Raw genomic sequence first — 17,106 nt, forward strand, 5'->3', positions numbered from 1 at the left:
AACGTAAAGTCCTGGCAGATGTGGAGGAGGGATCTTAGGCACCAGAGTGGGTTTGTCTGGTGTGTGGAGCGGGGAGCGAGGTGTTTGTTACCAGGATGGCTGGCAACAGATATTGGCATGCAAGTCCCCTCAATGGGAGAAGGAGTGTGAAGAAGAGGCTCAGTCTTTAAAGACCTGAGGTACTATGCAGGTTACCCAGGCACATTCAGACTCAGAGGGATGAGACAGGGACCTAGTTCCTGACTGGAATATTCTGAGGGAACTTAGAGGACAGACAGAATGTCCACTCCTAATGTTGTGATTCCCCAATGGGAGGAGCCAAAAGCAGGTGTAGCCAGGGTGGGTGGGGTGAGACATTGACTTCCAGGGGTGGACAGTCCACAGCCAGGGCAAAACTGGAGACAGGCTTCTAGGTTCATCTGAAGGAAGCTTAGGGAGAGCTCGACTGGACGGGGAGGGGGGAGGGGCAGGGCATTGAGAGCACATGGGACTGGCAGGGGGATGCTACGCCGCCTGGAAATGGAAAAGAGGAGTCCATCTGAGAGCTCCTGTTTCTCAAAAGGGTGGGCACACTGCCGTCTGTGCTTCCGGTGTGTCTGAAAGAGGGCTGACAGGACCGATCGACATCGCCCAGCTGAGCGATGGGGTGTGTGTCTGGTCAGCACTGGATGAGGGATCCATTGAAATGAGACTAAAAGCCTTGTAAAGACTCTGGCCCCTCTCTGTTCTCGCTACCTAGTCTTGGCTTTAAAATTAAAAATCCTATGTGGCTCTGGTTCAGTAGCTAAATATTAATACTTAGTTATGAGTATAGATGAAAGTGAGCAAAGGTTTTGGCTCAAAGTATGGGTTTCAAACCACCAACCACAGTATTTTTAAAGTAAAAAATCAGTGTAGTCCACAAATGGCCCATATTGAGTGAAATGCTTTTCCTTTAAGGCGAGTGAATTCTTTCAGCATCAAGATTGCTTCTTAATTTCCCCAGAGACACAAATTACCAATTAGAGTCATGGTGCCTGCTTTCTCATCATGCACACAGGCACTGGGGTTTATAGTGTTTGTTTTGTGTGTGTGTGTGTTTTTATCATCCCCTGAATCATCATGCTTCCATCTGTGCACAATGTGATGAACTTCATGAGTCAGGAAAATAAACATGATCCGTCTGTTCATGGTCTCACGCTCAATAAGAAAATGCACGGATTGTTTTCATGTCATATCAAGCCCCCTTTGAAGGAGAGAGAGGAGCAGAGTTGCCACAAATTTGTTAAAATAACAATTGGATTTCATTGCTTCACTTTCATGCTTCACATGCACTTTTCAGAAATGTTTTAAGAACTAGCCCTGCTTTTTGTGGTATCACCCACAGCTCTGACTCTCTGTGTTCATGCGCGTCCGTGTTTGTTTAGGGTGCGTGCTGCACATTAACCAGCGGGGTCTCGGCTCAATCACGCTGTCTTCCCATGACCTCCGAGGTCTTCTTTGTTTAATGCCAACTCGGCACCACTATCTGCCATCACCTTGTAAATGTCGATGTCTTCTGATTGGTACTTTCTGGGCGAAGAAGGGACCTTGACAGGTGGCTCCATTTTAGATCTTGCCCTCGGAGCATCAGAACTAGATCATCCAGAGAGAGAAGAACCTAAATCTCAAAGACATCGGGAGAAAGTAATTTCACAGCTTTCTCTACCAGCCCACTTCAGTGTTTCAAAAGACCATTACCTTCATGGACAGGGAGTGGCTCGCTCTCTCTCTCTCTCTCTCTCTCTCTCTCTCTCTCTCTCTCTCTGCCTCTACTTTAGGTTCCTCATGCTGCCACTTAAATTCTTCTTGGGAGCTCAAGATGGATGACTAACAGGTGGTGGATGTTCTGAAGGATCCTCTTACTAGTTTCTGTATTTCTTTCTTCTCCTTGAACTAACTGATCATTGAGCTTAGGTTTTTGTTTTTTATCTCCATTTCACAGAATGCAAAATGGAACAAGAGGAGGCATGATATGTCGGTGACATAAGCTAGAGGGATGATCAGAAAACCTGACACTGCCGCCCCCACCACCACCACACACCCCCCCCCCCCCCGCCGGAAAGCACAGGCTGCAGTTGCACACCTGTCACACATGCAGAAGTCCCTCCCAGTCCCCGCCCCATAAAGAGGTTATCCAGAGGTGAGCCACTAAATCGGCATGTCTCCTAACTAAGGAAGATCGGGCACAAGGTTTGATTTTTCTCCCTTCAGGGTTATTTTCTCCCATTTTCTAGATCATCACGCTGTAGCCTGGGAAATACACTTTTGTTATTTTCATAGAAACTAAAGGTGTCCGCTAGCAGCTTGGAGACAGTATAAGAAAGAGACTCTTTCCGAAGGTGGAGCAGGGTGCAGGGAGCCCCAGGGGGCGGTATTAGTGGGGCTCTCTTCCCACCCGAGGCCTGAGGAGTTGGGGAAGCCAGAGCCCAGATACAGAGAGGATGTGGGGAGGGCCCCTGGCAGGAGCAGAGTCCCTGGTGAGGGGAGCAGCCATACCACTGTGACATCAGCACCCCCCTCAGCCAGGTCCTGCCAGTGTGCCCCATGGGCCAATCCCAGCAGGAAGCCGGAGGGTGAGGGAACCTGTTGCTATAGGCCTTTCAGTCAACCTTCTGGGGGCCCAGTGCACAGTGGGCGAAGGTCGAGCAGGACCCCGGGGGCAAATGCAAGGCTCGCAGCACAGAGAGTGCGACGAAATATGGCTTCTTATGAAAGTAGAATCTGGGTTATCTGTTCGGCTTAGTGTCTTCTTCCTTTGGCAAGCACGTTCTTTCAACAGTGTGACTGTGCAAGAAACAGCTAAATGCTGCTGGAAGTGAGTCTACAGTTTTGTTCTGATTTGCTGAGGTCTCCTGAAATGACCCATCCTAGGACAGTCAGCCGTCGATAGTTGAGTAGGACTAAAAGTTGCCATTGATTCTGGGGAAGGCCATCACGGTGCATTATCTTAGAGTTCTGCTTCTGTTATCAAGGGTTGGAACAAGCCTCAATCTCCCTGCGTGCTTTTCTGCACCAGCTTCGGCTATTCAGACATGTCGGTAGTGGAAGGAGTGATTACTCCTCAGTCTTGATTTCAGAATGTCCATGAATCTGCCCTCTCTCTCCCCTCAGCCAGGAAGCACATGCAGACTTGTTTGATCTCAGACGCATGGAGCCCAGCGGTTTTCCTGGTTCCTGCCTTTGGACTGCATAATAATGTCTTTCTACCTTTATGCTTTTTAAAAATGGAAACAGTGTATTTCCAAAATTCTGATATAGTTTAAAGAATGAAAATATGGCATAAGGTTATTCTTATCCCTACCCTATTTTTTTTCCTTACCCAAGGACATGCTTGGAGAGTGGAGGGGGGAGGGAGGAAAGAGAGGGAGGAAGGGGGGGGGGGGAAACATTTATTGGTAGCCACTCTGGCCAGGCACCCCTCTCCTATTTTCATTTGTAGACTTAGTGACCTAAGAGATTTTAGAAACGAAACTCTCTCCCAGGATCACCTTTCTCACTAGCGGACATCCGTAGTGAAATGTGTAACCTGGAAATGTACATCCTGCCAGGTTACTGAGGAGCAACTGATAAAAAAATGGCAGGCACTGACCTGTCCGGGTGGCTCGGATTGTTGGAACATTGTCCTGTACACCAAAAGGTTGCGGGTTTGATTCCCAGTCAAGGCACAGACCTAGGTTGTGGGTTCAACCCCCAGTCAGGATGTACGGAGGCAACCAATCAATTTTTCTCTCTCACAGATCTCTCTCTCTCTCTCTCTCTCTCTCTCTCTCTATATATATATATATATATATATATATATGTATATATATATATCCTATCTAATAAAAGAGAAACATGGTAATTGGTGTACGACTGCTACCCTTCCCATTGGCTAATCAGGGCAATATGCAAATTAACTGCCAGCCAAGATGGCGGCCGGCAGCCAGGCAGCTTGAAACTAACAGGCTTGCTTGCTTTAGTGATGGAGGACTCCAACGTTCCCCGCCTGCCGCTGCAGGCCTCTGAGCTGCAAGCAACTATGTAACAAACATAGAAGCTAAACAAAACCCCAGAAACCTGCCGGGCTTCAGCCAGCAGGATCGCAACATTGTAAGCAAAGGCCAGAAACCTACTTTCAGCAGGAGAGGCCTAAGAGCTGGAGCCAAGCCTCAAAGCTAAAGCTGGCCCAGAATAAAATTTAAAAAAAGAAAAAAAGGAGCGGTTGGGAGCGTCAGTCACCCCCAGCCTGAAAACAGCCCTCAGCTCCTCACCCAGACTGGCCAGGCATCCCAGTGGGGACCCCCCACCCTGAAGGGTGTGTGACCAGCTGCAAACAGCCATAATCCCCTCACCCAGGCTGGCCAGGCACCCCAGTGGGGACCCCCACCATGATCCAGGACACCCTTCAGGGCAAACCAGCCGGCCCCCACCCGTGCACCAGGCCTCTACCCTATATAGTAAAAGGGTAATATGCCTCCCAGCACCGGGATCAGCGGAGCCGTGAGGCCTCCCGACACCGGGATGAGCGTGACAGGGGGCAGCGCCCAAACCCCCTGATCGCCCTTCGGCTCTGTTTGTGACAGGGTGTGGCTCCCCAACCCCCTGATCAGCCCTGCTCTGTGTGTGACAGGGTGCGGTGCCCCAACCCCCCCCCCCCCACGGCCCTGCTCTGTGTGTGACAGGGTAGAGCCATAACCTCCCCATCGGCCCTGCCCTGAGTGTGAGAGTGGCAGCACCCCAACCCCCGATCGGCCCTGCTCTGTGGATGATAGAGGGCGGCGCCCCAACCCCCTGATGGGCGCTGCTCTGTGCGTGACAGAGGGCTGCGCCCCAACCCCCTGATTGGCCCTGCTCTGTGCATGACAGGGTACAGAGCCCCAACCCCCCTGATGGGCCCTGCTCTGTGAGTGACAGGGGGAAATGCCCCAACCCCCTGATTGGCCCTGTTCTGTGCATGACGGGGGGGTGGCACCGCAACCTCCCCATCGACCCTGCCTTGAGTGTGACAGGGGATGGTGCCCCAACCCCCCAATCAGCCCTATCCTGAGCGTGACTGAAGGTGGAATCACAACCTCCCGATCGCCCTGCTCTGTGTATGACAGGGGGTGGCGCCCCAACTCCCCAATCGGCCCTGCTCTGAGCCCGACCAGGGGCTGCACCTAGGGATTGGGCCTGCCCTCTGCCACCCGGGAGCAGGCCTAAGCCAGCAGGTCGTTATCTCCCGAGGGGTCCCAGACTTCGAGAGGGCACAGGCCGGGCTGAGGGACCCTCTCCCTCCTCCCCCCGAGTGCACAAATTTTTGTGCACTGGGCCTCTAGTATATATATATATATATCCCCTTCCTCTTCTCTAAAATCAATAGAAGCATATCCTTGGGTGAGGATGAAAAAAATGGCAGGCACTAAAAAAACGTGACACATCATTTACCTTTTGATAAATAACATCACCTTCTCCAAGTACTGACATTATTTACTGTCCCTTCACATATTTTCATCAAGCAGCCAGTGGTTTGAGCTTAGCCTGTCTGCTTAAATATGTCTAGAAGAACAGAAATAGGAATACTATTTTTTTCTACTGAAAGAAAAAAAGAAAAGAGGGAAATAAAAATCTCTAGTCTATCACGTCCACTGTGAAAAAGAAAATTTGTTTTTTAATTTTCATTGGCCTGCAGAAAGGAAAAAAGAGGATCCCAACTAACTTTTAACTGCTTGAAACTTGGTTAACTCTCTTAACTAAATAACCAGACTCTTTCGGTCTCTCGGCTATCTTGTCACCCCTGGTTCGGCTCGATGATGGTGGGACCACTCAGTAAGTTACTTTGTACCCAGAATGATCTAATGTTCCTCCCAGGAATGCCTCTGTGGTCCAGTGGTTGCACAGCCAGCGGACAGCTCCCTGACCCTGGATGAAGCTATAAAACAGAACTTTTGACTTTGCTCCTTCTCGCCCTGTCAGTCATCCAGCCGCTAGATGCTCATGGCCTTGAGTCTGAATTTACCTGTTCAGGAAGTCTATTGAAATCCCTCCATGCCATCCACACATTTTAATCCTGTCTCTCAGTGTACTTAGGACCTCATAAGCTGGCAGATATTTTAGGGCAATAATTGATTCATTTTAATCCATCCCCAAATGACCTACTTAATTTCATAGAGGTTTCTCAGAGACATGAACACGGAGGAATGCTGGCCATTTGAGGCCAGTCATGCTTTCTGGCTTCCTTCCCATCACACGCCACAGGATGTGGCTAATACTTCACAGCTCTACTGTGCTTCTCATATATTGTCTCTTTCAAGCCTCATCATAATTATCGCCCAAATGAGAAACCAATACTTGGAAAGGATCAATGGTACATCCAAAGACACAGATAATTAGAGCCAGTAATGACCTGACATGAGAAATACGGCCTTAGTTATTAGGCAGGCTCTGCATATTTTGAACTACATGAGAAAGTGTGTGTGTGTGTGTGTGTGTGTGTGTGTGTGTGTGTGTTTGTGCGCGTGCGTGCACGTGTTGAAAAACAGCAGAAACTAAGGGAAGAGTGGATGGGAGCAGTGCGCTTACTTAATTCCACAACAGGGACAGTTGGCCTCACTTTGAGCTGAGTTAGCAATGTGTGGCCACAGTCTATCAGAATCCATAGCAGGCATGGTGAAACCACAGAGCACCCTTCAGTAGTTCCAAGGACATTCACATGTCACTTCCCTGATTAGATACAAAAATAAATTTCCTAACCAAGACATTATTAAACATCCACATGTATTCCTGGTCATCTCTAGAGATTTTCGGAAGAGACTAAATTTTAAGTATGGGTTTTTCTGAAAGTGAGGCAATGGATTAGAAGTTCTCTCAAGGCTCTTTGAGCAGATAGATTGGTCAGAGTGCTGTTTCTTCTTTATTTATTCATTTATGGTATGGACTTCCTGTATCAGGATGAGCTAAGGTACTCTAATGATAAGCAGTGCCTCAGTCTCAGTGGTCTGTGATGACAAGGACTCATTTCTTGTTCTTCTATGTGTCCATCATAATTAGCTAGGGGCTCTGCTCGGCACCCTCCTTGCTCCAGGATACTGACTGATGGAGCCTCTGGGGAGTGGTCCCCTTAGCAGAGGGAAAGAGTCCTGTGTAGGGCCGTGCACTGGCAAGTGATTGCACAGGTCCAGAAGAGAGACCCTCCACTTACCCTCGCAACTAATTGGCCAGCGTGTGTTGCTTGGCCCAGCAGAACCATGAGGGGACCGGGAGGTCCTGGAATATCTATGAATAGCACTAACGACTGCCACATGGCCTACCTATGCCAGGCCCTCGAGGAGGTCCAGCTCTCAGTCTCTCCCCCCTGATCTGTACGTTCACACTGAAGAGTCAGATCCATGGACAGGCAACTTCAATAACATGTACTCAAGTCTCTGATAAAGATTGCTCAGGAGCACACAGGAGGGGAGCCCTAACTCTCTCTTAAAGAGTCACAAGAGAACAACATTTGGATGTGACCGGAGGGAAGAAGAGGCGCTGGCCAGGAAAAGGGCCTGCAGTGCTCCTAGCAGAGGGCACAGTGCAAAAGCCACACACAGCGCTCTTGAGGGATCATTTTAGAATTTAACTAGCTTGACTTTTGTCCTACTTGATTATTTATGTATTATTTATATTATTCTGAGTATGTGCTCAGCTATGCTTTTAATTGGCTTTTACTTAATGATGTCTGCTATTCATAAAAGCAAGTGGAAATAATTAATAATATATGTTTCATTCTGTAGACTCCTATAAGCAAGTGCAATCTAGAAAGGGAAGAAGGCAGAGAAGGGGAGAATGAAGAGAAGGAATAAGTTTTTACAGACGTGCCCAGTGCCCCCTCACTTGTGCCTCCCCACGATCTTGCTGGTGGAATTCATAGTAATGTTTTACTCACTGATTCCTACGGTGCAATGGCAGGTCGCTTGCCCTCTTTTACCCTGTGACATGCATTTGTTTTTAAAACAGTTGGCCTACTGGCTTAAATGGGCTAACATTTTGTTGGATAATGTGGTTTTCTTCTTTAACAGTAAAATAGCAATAGCTGTCACTTCTTGGATGCTTACTAAATGCCAGAGATGGTGATCAACGCTGTACATGCACTATGTTTATACGCTTTAATATTCTAATGTTTAATAACCACTTGAGGAGGAACTTATTCATTATGACCCCCAAAAAAACTCTATAAGGTGAGTATTGTTGTGGGTTCCCCTCCCCCTTTTTTACAAATAAAAAACCTGAGATTCAGAGATGGGAGTAAATTGAGAAGGCCATATGTTGAGATTATGTTTTTCCTGCCTCTCAGTGGATGTGAGCACTTCAGATGTTAAGATAAGGATTATGGCAATAGTAGCAATAAGCCATGAGATATAGGTGACAGGCATTGGCTGACATAGCTTCCACCAGAATAATGCCTAACAGTGAGGAATGAATAGACTGTTCTCTCAGATCACTGTTTGGACTCTTTCTGATTTTACCCTCAAATGCTGCATACCCCATGGTGGCAGCCAGACCTGTGGGAAGCTGTGGCCCTCACTCTCCTCTTCCCTGAAACCAGATCTCCTTGGGACGCCTAGCATAAAACCATCTGACTTTGTAATGTTTGAAAATATAGGAGATAATGACATTCCCCTCATCTCAGATCTATTCTGCTGAAAATAGGCTGTTGTATTTATTACTAAATACATTTATTTAACAATTACCAGTTTGTTTTATAGATTGACTGGGGCTTTTCCATCAAAATACATTGTCTTTAAGAAAGATCAAAATCACCCTTTAATTTTCTATCTGCCAAAGTCACTGTAAGTGTCTTGTCATAGATTTCATTTTAGTAGAAAAGCAGAAAGAAGCTTTGGAGCCCAAGGGTTAAACACTTTCTCCTCCTTTGCTCCTGCTCAGTCACATTATCCCAGGGAGCCATCATGAGCTGGAGGGGGTGTGGGGGGGCGGGGAGAGAGCTGGTGTTTGTAGTACTTTAGTGACAAAAAGAGAGAGAAGTGAGAAAGAAAGTAGGGAAGGAGGGAGGGAGGGAGGGGAGGGAGGGAGGGAGGGAGGGAGGGAGGGAGGGAGGGAGGGATGGAGGGAGGGAGGGAAAAGAAGGGGAGAAAATCACTTCTCATTGAAAAACGATGAGACAAAAAGACAAAGGAAAATGAATTTTATTAGAAAATATACCAGGAAAAAATGTTTAAAGAAAATGCCCAAAGATGCCCAGTCTTCCCATTCTACATTCTAAAGTGAACAGTCACAGCTTTCTTTGCATGATGTGTTTAACTAAAAGATGTAAAAATGGAGTAAAACCAGAGCTGAAGAAACTAAAAGCCCTAACAGTCATTCAGAAACCAAGCTCCACTGCCCTAAATCATCCTGACTTTCTCAGTGTCCATTCTGCAAAGTGTCCCTTTACAAACCTCATTCTGTTCGTCCCCCTCATGCCCTAAAGAAGTGACTGTATAATCAGGAAGCAACTGTCACCATCGCGGCCCAGCTGAAGCCCAGAGCCCTGTAATCAGCAGCTGGGCCGACTCAGAAGGCCAGCTGAGCAGGCTCTGCCTTCTCCTTGGTCGCTGACTTGGCTCCCAGGTGTCAGTCCCTCCTGTGCGTGGTAGGTAGCTAAGCCCTGGCACACACGAGGTCTCAGATTCTGATGGGACTGCTTCCCTAGTCTCACCATTCAGGAGCCAAAAACACCAAAGGCCCAGGGTCGTGCTCATATTTTTCAATCCAAAGTCAGTTGGACGCAACTGTTGTGGCTCAGCAGTTGAGTGTCGGCCCAGGAACCAAGAGGTCCCTGGTTCGGTGGGCTTGATCCCCAGTAGGGGGTGTGCAGGAGGCAGCCAATCAATGATGTTTCTCTCTCATCAAGGTCTCTATCTTTCTATCCCTTTTCCTTCTTCTCTCTAAAACATCAATAAAATCTTATTTTTTTAAAAAAGAACAAACAAAATCAGTTGGACAAGTGCTCTTGAGGAGAACCAAGGAATGGTGGAATTTCCCAAGCCCACCCAAGAACGTTGAGTCATGAAACATTCAGAACCAGGTTTCTGTCACTGGTGGTTATCTGAAAAGGCCACAGGGCTTGGCTGTGACTTGGTAGAGTCTCCTGTGTGCATGCATTTGTAACATGATCAGTCCCTGTGTCCATTCACTTGGGCAGCTTCGGACTAACTCCTTGCACAGTGTGTGCACCTGGTGCCTGGGGATGAGGCTCCCCTTCTGCTTCCCTTCTTCGGGCTCCAAGTACCTTTCCCGTACAAGTCAGAACTTCTCCTTTTCTGCTCCATGTGAGCCTCTTGCCCTGTGACTTGCTCTGTCTTCTTGTCATAGTGTTATGACCATATTTCATAATCTCACATGAGGATATCATGTGTCACTGTCTACTTTGTATTGTTATGCGTATCCGCAGTTCTGTAAATTAAATATGAGTGAGTGCTTATGGCCAGGAAAATCGATCTTTCAACAAATTAATATTTCAATACCAGTTGTGTAGCTATTTCTCCATTTAATGTGTGCCTTGGCTTAGAAGTGGAAAACAGTGAATGTATCATTTTGGAAAACCTTAAATCAAAGTGAAGGCAAAGAAAGCAAGCCAAATATGCTGTCAGATATTAGAACTGAATGTTGGAGGGAAGCTAATGCCTTAATTTGTGGAATCGGGTTTGTTTTTTAAGAAAAACAGTGGCACCTTAATTTGATTTCTTTCCGGGCTATTTCATTTCCATAGTTTGGAAAGTAAAATGTTGACCTCTGGTTGCCAAGTAACATACAGGATGCCAAGGTAAATTTGAATTTCAGATAAGTAGCAATGTTTAGTATAAGCATGCCCCAAATATTGCATGGGACATGCTTATACTAAAAAATTATTTATCATGCATCTGAAATTCAAATTCACTGGGCATACTATATTTTTATTTTCTAAATCTGATAACCCGACTACAAGGAGGTTATGAGAAACAAAAGCAGTTTCTTGAGATAATGTAAATGAAATAATCAAGCATGATACCCAATGTTCAATAATTATTAGACGCTAATACTTATACTCTAATATACTCTAATAATTAGAGTATCACTTCCCCTTCCCTTGATTGGGAAGTCACAGGTAGTCAATGCTCACAAAAATTCTCTATTATTCAGAGAAATGCTTTCATTTTGAGAGCTTTAGCACCAAAGACATGTGACTTTTTCCCTTTTCTTTTTTAACCCTGGAGATGTCACAATTACTTAAAATTTAGTTCTAACGTCTCTAGAAAATCACTTCTCTATTAAAGCAAACCATATTTTTAGAAAAGAAAAACTTTTGGTCACATCAATGTTTTACCCCCACACCAGATTATTCCAAAATTAAAATGTAGGCAAGCCCTGGTGAGTGGCTTAGTTTGTTGGAGAGTTGTCCCATGCACCAAAAGTTGCGGTTTGGTTCCCAGTCAGGACATATGCCTAGGTTGCAGGTTTGATCCCTGGGAGGCAACTGATTGATAATTGATGTATCTCTCTCCCATTGGTATCTCTCTCTCTCTCTCTCTCTCTCTCTCTCTCTCTCTCTCTCTCTCTCAGAATCAATTAATACATATTCTCGGGTGAGGATTTAAAAATGTAGACACAAAATATTAAATGTTTTGACATTTTCACTATTTCATTGTACCTAAGAACAGCTTATTTGTCAGGTGAATGCATGTATTGTGTCTTCTCTATCTAATGAAGGATATTTTTATTGTCATTTGGAATAGTTCTAGGCTCTGAGCCAGCAAATTCATGACTAACAATTTAAGAGAAGAGCAGGGGTTCCAGTGATGGGGCCAATTGAAAGTCAAGTTTAATCTTGCAAGTTCTGAAAACTGAATGGCTCTCTCCTCTGCTGGGAGGGGCATTAAACTTTCTAGAAGGCAGACTGTCAGTCAACATACATAAAAAAATTATACATTTGACTCCCAACTCCTTGGAATCGAGAACTATGGACATACAGTAATACACACATAATAAGCACTTAGTAATTATTTGTGAACTGAGCTGCTTTTTAGTGAATTGAGGATATAATTTGATTACCCTAAATTAATCTATAAAAAAGCCTCTAAAGTTCATGTAATTTTATCCAACAACTCTATGAATTTATGCCAAGCAAAGAGATTTTTTTATTCACAGACATATATGTTCAAGCATGTTTATCACAACATTCATTTTAGTAGTGCAAATGGAAAGCAACTTTAATATTGGCTATGGACTGAATTGTGCTTGCCTCCAAATTCACAGGTTGATACCCTAACTCCAGATGGGATGGTATTTGGAGGTGGGGCCTTTGGGAAATAGTTAGGGTTATATGAGGCCACAAGGGTGGGGCCTTCATGATGGGATTAGTGGCCTTTTAAGAAGAGACACCAGAGTGTTTTTCCTCTCTCTCTCCTTCCCTGCCATGTGAGGACTCAGCAAGATGGCACCATCTACTAGCCAGGACACTCACCAGTCGCTGTTATGCTGGCACCCTGATCTCAAACTTCCAGCCCCCAGAACTGTAAGAAAATAATTTTCTGTTGTTTTAAGCCTCACAATCTATGATATGTTTTAATAGCAGACTAAGACAATATCAAAGAATAGGATATTGGTCAAATAAATGATGGTAAATCCACATGTAGATTACTGTGTAGTCATAATCATTCTTTAGAAGACTTAAAGTATAGGGAAGTTCTCATTAAATCTAAGTGAGAAAACAACCTACAAATTATTACATATAGTACTATTTTTATTAAAGAAAGAATACCTATACATACACACATTATTTAAAAATACAAGGCCATACACCAAAATATGAATACATAATTGTCTCTGAGTGATTGAATTACAGGTTTGTTTGTGCTTTAATTTTTCTTTGTGCTTTACCATATTTTGCAAGTTCTGGGTCTTGAATATATTTTACTTCTGTAATCAAAAAAATAAGTTCAAAGGTTTTTGTTGTTAATGAGCCGACACCCATCTTGGGGAGTGACATTGAAAATGAAGTGTCTGTGCAGGAGGCAGTGCCTCGGACCTGGGGTCTTTCCCCACGAAGGCTGGCAGCTCCCAGCTGTGGCCAGCAGCCTCTGATGTTGAGACAGAGTGCAGAGCTCCAGTAGCAACATGAACCCCGCCTAATGGCCTAATGGAAATGCTCTCTGTTTTCCTCTCTTTCTGCTTTTTATCTCATTGCTATTCACTTGCCAATTTTCCTGATATTTTTGCTCATTGGATGAAAAGGCTAGTAAGCTAAAAAAGAACCAGGAAATCTTTAACAAGATGGAACAGAAAGATATTTTAATGAGCTACAGAGACCTTTATGGAATGGAAATGAAATGGAGAGGAATATTTTAAACAGAAAATGAGTTGCTTCAGAGGTATGACTGGATTCTCTCCACCTCCCCCCAGACCTATTTTACGTCCCCGATGTGCACTCACCCATTTACTTAATCTGTGCACAATCTGCAGATTTGTCTAGCCATCAAATATCTTGGCAATTACACTGCAAACTCAGAAACGGGCATGTGCCTTATCTTCTTTTGGCTCATTAACCAAGACTTTTGCCCTCACCTGTGTCTTCTTTTTGTCACACAGCTAGTTATGATAGGACACCTGTTAAGTGTGCTGCACCATTATCACATGGAAGCATTGTTATAACTTACATTCAAAAGCCAGTCCCTGCATTTGCTTGATGATTTCCAACAAAATCTGCACCAGTTAGCAAGTCTGTGGTTGAAACCCTTTGAGGGACAGTTATGCTTGCTTGCTTGCATTGTCACATGCCATGTGGAGTGACCGTAACCCTGGAGAAATGGCTGAGTTACTAAACTTGGTGTGGCATGGTTGGTGTCACAAGGATTCAGAGCAGACTCAGTCACAAGGAAACAGGCCATAGATCCTAAACCATGACTGAAAGACATACCGCTGAACACTGAACATGGCTTTGACCCATTTGGGCAGAAGGAAATCAACATGATTCTTTAAGTAGCCGTTTTAAAGCATAGTTTTATGGTGCGCACATAAATAATAATCTTAACAGTTCCTGCTGTCCAGAGAATCATTGATCAGCTGCCTCCTGCATGCCTCCTACCAGGGATCGAGCCTGCAACCCAGGCATGTGCCCTGACTGGGAATTGAACCGTGACCTCCTGGTTCATAGGTCTATGCTCAACCACTGAGCCACTCCTGCCAGGCTCTAGACTTTATTTAAATACCAAGATTATTTATCCTCAGAGAAAACTGAACCCATCTGGGAGGCATGAAAACCAGTTCATAACTGTAGGAAACAGAACACCGTCATTTTCTTGAGGCAGTTGTCATTGTTCCCCATATGAACCACACTGCGTTTGAGAAACCACATTAAAAAATGGAGGTCATTTCTTCTCTTCCCATTCTGGGGCTTCTGGAAGGATCTCTGATCTACCCTGTTCTCAGTGTGACTCTGTTCTCCTGATATTACCTCTCACTTTTTAAATCAGGAGGAAGTAAACATTAATTCCATGTATTGTTGACTAAATGTTTGGGTCAAAAACCTGTATGATTGACAATGCTTTCGTTTACTGTGATGGTATGAGACTGAGTTATTCTTCACAAACAGGCTGATCAGGGAGTGTCCTAAATGGAATCGTCCCCGTTTCTGTCAATACTGCTTTCTAGTCTTGTTTCCTTGGTCTGAGTCCCTGCTACACTTATAATGTGCTCTGTATTAAGAAGGGCTAGATGAAGGAATGATCATTTGGGGCTAGTTTAGAGAAAGACAAACACTTGACTGAGCAAACCCTCTAAGAACATGTACATGTACAACGTTCAAGCCCTGGGTTCTACCACAACACAAAACGAGCGACAGCCCTAGATGTCTCCATCGTCTGGTGGGACCAGCAGATGTAGAGAAATATCCAGGATATTATGTGTAATGTGAGTCATGCTGGAATGGGGGCATAAAGGAGCACCATGGGGAAATTAATTATACCTGAGTTAAGACCTGAATTCATAATATTTTCTACCTGTGAAATAAAGGGGCAGGGAGGGAGAGGGAAATTCATACAAGAGAAGTTATAGAAAACAAGTAACGTTGAAGCTGGCCTGGAAGTATCATGATGAGTTTGCCAGATAAAAAAGCAACAAAGATCGTTCATTGCTGGAAGAATAGCAAACCGTCTCTTACACCGTGTGTTATTCTTCAAAGAATTGAGGTGAATACCATTCCATTGGTCCATTTTCTGTTTTTAAATTGCAAATGTTACTTTGGTCTTCAGCTCCAAGGTTTGGGGCATAGAGGAACCTGAAGGTTAAAAGCTGATCTTAATTGCAAACTGACAGGGAGGCCATTATCCTGATGAGCCACGGGGATTCTGCGTGTTTCTTTCCACTGAACTGCCATCCTAGGAAGTCTCACTGGGTACCATAACCCTCCCTTACCAAATTTCTCAGGGAGAAAAATTTTCATGAATTACAAAAATGTCCAGTGACTCCATCTCCTAAGAATATTTGGACCTTAAGAGCAGGGGGGCACGCAAAGAATTAACTTTTAATACGGTAATTTCAATCTTTAGTAACCAAGGGGAAATTTTGCTGCTGGCTCTGCAGATGCTGCTATTGTTATTGATGTTGTTTAATCCAGAGTTCCTCGTTGATGCTCCAAGACATCATCCCACGGAAGCGAACCCCAGTTCTGTCTACTCCTGAGAGAGACCCTGTGCTATGCATTAGCAGCCAAACCTTCCGAATTGCCCAGACAGTCGGGGAGAGGTTGAGCTCATTTAGGGCTGGCTAGGCCCCCACGTACACTCATGGGTTTGCTTTGGATACATCTCTCCTTCCGGCTGTCCTTATTTTTAAGCAGTCAACCACCCGTTCCAAACTTATTTCAATAAATTCTAAAATGGATGTCTAAAATAGCCTTTGAGGAACTCTAGATTACTTTGTGTTCATTTCAAGTGAAATGTCAATTGAATGCTAAAACCATACTAAGAAAGAACAGAGTGTATAATGCTTATCTTAATGATTGATTAAATTTTACCTGTTGTGATTGGCCTTTTATTAATCCAGGAAAGTCTTACTGAGTGAATAATAAGGCAATAACTCACAATCTAATTCGTTTGTCCCGGTTTCTTCACAATTAACGTCAGTTTTTCCTTTCCAGTGAACAGTAAAATTTGAAGAAAAAAGCAATTAGCTCTATTTTCGATATTTCCCCTTTCGATGCTGACTCTCCAATGAGAAAACGGCCATGTTAAATCAGCTACAGGAGAGACAATATGTGAAGAGAGAAAGAATATAGCAGATCTATTTTTTCAGAACGTCAGAATCATAGGTATCATCAAACTCAAAGTTGAACTTCTAAAAACTAGCCAACTTAGCCAATTTCTTAAAATTTTGTTCTCCAGAAATTATTCAAATAACTCTCACCCGAAATAAACCACTTTGGACTAGAAATGATTAGGAAATCTCTTATCAAAAGGGAATGGTCTCGCCCGGCCGGCATAGCTTAGTGGTTGAGCATCATCAGCCTATGAGCAGAGAGGTTAATGGTTCGATTCCCGGTCAGGGCACATGCCTGGGTTGTGGGCTCGATCCCCAGTGTGGGGTGTGCAGGAGGTAGGCAATCAATGATTCTCTCTCATCATCGATGTTTTCATCTCTCCCTCTCGCTCTCCCTTCCTCTCTGAAATCAATAAAAATATTTTTTTTTATAAAAAGGGAATGGTCTCTTTTACAAAAACAATGATGATGGCAGATGGAACTTCTCTGACCAGGAGGCCAAATTTCCGCAGCCATATCTCCTGACAAGGAAGCCTTCTCCCCACATCCATCCTTCTGCTGGGTTCCATACCAATCAGTGCTAGCAGATGGCTGCCAGGAGGAAGGAGTGGTACTCTGGCGGCTCTGGTGCCATGGTCAGAGGCTCACACTTTATTTATTTATTTTTAAATATATTTTTATTGATTTCAGAGAGGAAGGGAAAGGGAAAGAGATATAGAAACATCAATTATGAGAGAGAGTCATCGATCAGCTGCCTCCTGCACGCCCCACACTGGGGATCAAGCCCACAACCTGAGCATATGCCCTAACTGGGAATCGAACTGTGAACTCCTGGTTCATAGGTCGATGCTCAAC

The 17,106-nt window shown here is 44.6% G+C and overlaps 1 protein-coding gene across 1 annotated transcript in view; it reads left to right on the forward strand.

Moving 5' to 3' along the window:
• The window catches only part of KCNB2 (potassium voltage-gated channel subfamily B member 2), a 338,203-nt gene that overhangs the window by 145,229 nt on the left and 175,868 nt on the right, over window positions 1-17,106 (forward strand). The gene's annotated exons all lie outside the window — the stretch shown is intronic.

This window comes from Myotis myotis, unplaced genomic scaffold (genome assembly GCF_014108235.1).
Source record: "Myotis myotis isolate mMyoMyo1 unplaced genomic scaffold, mMyoMyo1.p scaffold_m19_p_16, whole genome shotgun sequence".
Lineage (NCBI taxonomy): Eukaryota > Metazoa > Chordata > Mammalia > Chiroptera > Vespertilionidae > Myotis > Myotis myotis.